This window comes from Amphiprion ocellaris, chromosome 4 (genome assembly GCF_022539595.1).
Source record: "Amphiprion ocellaris isolate individual 3 ecotype Okinawa chromosome 4, ASM2253959v1, whole genome shotgun sequence".
NCBI lineage: Eukaryota > Metazoa > Chordata > Actinopteri > Pomacentridae > Amphiprion > Amphiprion ocellaris.
The window spans coordinates 22,178,692-22,180,925 of NC_072769.1; the positions used below are offsets into that span (position 1 = coordinate 22,178,692).

Genomic DNA, 2,234 nt, shown 5'->3' on the forward strand with positions numbered 1-2,234 from the left:
GTTTAGTCAGAAAGATAGTTGATAATGTGTGAATTGTTGCAGCTTGTGAGCCGTAGAAGGTTTTAATCTTTGGGGCCGAGTGTCAAAAAACATTTAGAAACCAACATAAACAAAACACTCAACAAAGATTTGAACATCATTTGCATGACAATGTCTAATTAAAGGACATTTATTTCCAACGTAAATGTGTGATATTCATCCTCTGGAGCTTTCTCTTCACATCGTCTTCCACCTGGACTGGTTTGGTCGGGAGCATGTGCAACAAACATTTGAAAAACTGCACTTTAACATCAATGAATGATACTGAAGTTTAATCTCTACATAAATGAGACTGAGTCTGGATGTGCTGCTCTGTCATTAACTCCTAAGTTTAGGGAAAGTTCAAACAAAAGAGGACAGTTCAGATAAGACTTGAGAATGAGCTTATTTTGAACAAACATCTCAGACTTTCTGAGCTTCAGCACCTCTAGCAAGATATTTTAACAACAAGCAACTCAAGAGATCCAGAAGTTGGAGAGAGTTAGCTTTAGCTGAGCCAAAGAACATGTGGGACGCTGACCTAGCAAACATTTCAGACTTTTCTCTGTGAATTCTGAGAAATAATTTACTATTTAATGACAGAGCTACACATCTTAACTCAGTCTCATTAAAACAGACTCTAATTCAGTGTCATCCATCCATATTAAAGTGCAGTTACCCAAAATGTTTGTTGCATGAGCTCCAACAAAACCTGTCCAGGTAGAAGGCCACTTTGACAAACAGGAAGTGGAAGATTCCAAGCAGATTTATAGAAGGGGGAACCGGACTGTACTAAGTGTGGTCGAGTATAGAGGGGTGTTTTGTGGGTTTTTAAGGCTGATAATGATTATTAGTGAGACATTTGGAGTAGATATTCATTTGCAGTAAATGAAAGTATTTAAAATCTTGGAGTTAAACTTAGAAGAACACAAACTCTAACAGAAAACTTTGTTGATACGTTTTTGTTTTGTTTACAGATGTTAAGTTAAAGGAGTTTTATTCGTGACGTATAACCAATCAAATCACTCCAGAAGACAGAGTGACCACAGGTAGATTAAGGTTCAGAGCCAAAGTAGCGCCATTTTTAAATGTATTTATTATCGTAAATCAGTAAAAAATAAAATACTGATAATCAGTAAATCATTCGGCCCACAATTACTACAATTCTACAATGTATGTCTCTTTCCTTTGACTTGTTATTTGTACAATATATGATGTATATGATGGCATTTTTTTCATACCAAAGGCTATACTATGATGTTTTCTAAGAGACATACGATGCTACTCTGGTTGTTCTGGCCCTGGGCCACTGCACTCCTCCTCTGTTGTTTTCTGTATTGTACTCAGCTGCAAGCCTTCGTCCACCCGGCCTCCGTTGACTCGTCCCGCCTGCCGTCTCTGGAGCTGAAGCTGGATTAGAACAGACCAAAGTACAGTCCAATCACGATGTCTGCTGCCTCTCAAAAGGCTCCTTCATCTGGCAGGTGGCAGCACTTCTTCTGAGGGGAAGCTGAGCTGGCCTGGCAGAACTTTGGAGATGTGTTCCAGTGGTTGGTGGATGTGTGGGGAGATAGAGAGGGACCTTTGATTGTTCAGAAAGGAAAACAGGAAACCCATTGGTAGTTTTAGTTTAGGGTGCTACTGCGGTGTGTTTTTGGGTTTTAAGAGGTGAACAAGAAGAGTTTTTCTTTTCATATTGATTATCTTTTACTTTGTTCCTGGTTGGAATGCCCATCAATATCAACATGAAGTTCACTTTTAGTTTTGTTTATTTATTTTTATTTTACTAACACCCATTTGCTTTTAAATCCCTCACATGTTGTGTTGTTGTAAACTTCCTCTTTCAAATAAATACTCGTCTAACCCTCTGGAAACCAGCGTTTGGACTGTTTTTGTGTTGCTCCTCACCTACTTCAGACAGCGGGGACAAAACAACGTTTTGTGGACTAAAGGCTACATTATGATGGTTTTAGAGCGACATGCTATACTATGACGTTTTTAGAGAGACATACTATACGATGACGTTTTTTGGATGACATGCTATACTATGATGTTTTTTGGACGACATGCTATGCTGTGACATTTTTTTGACCAAAGGCTATACAATGACATTTTTAGAGCGACATGCTACACTATGACGTTTTTTGGGCCACATGCTATACTATGACATTTTTTGGACGACATGCTATACAATGACATTTTTAGAGCGACATGCT

At 38.6% G+C, this 2,234-nt stretch overlaps 1 long non-coding RNA gene across 1 annotated transcript in view; it reads right to left on the reverse strand.

Moving 5' to 3' along the window:
- Nucleotides 1-2,234, reverse strand: part of LOC129348675 (uncharacterized) — an 11,365-nt gene continuing 9,131 nt past the window's right edge. The window contains exon 3 of the long non-coding RNA XR_008601301.1: nt 1-1,600. This is a non-coding gene — a long non-coding RNA (uncharacterized LOC129348675). The remainder of the gene's footprint in view (nt 1,601-2,234) is intronic.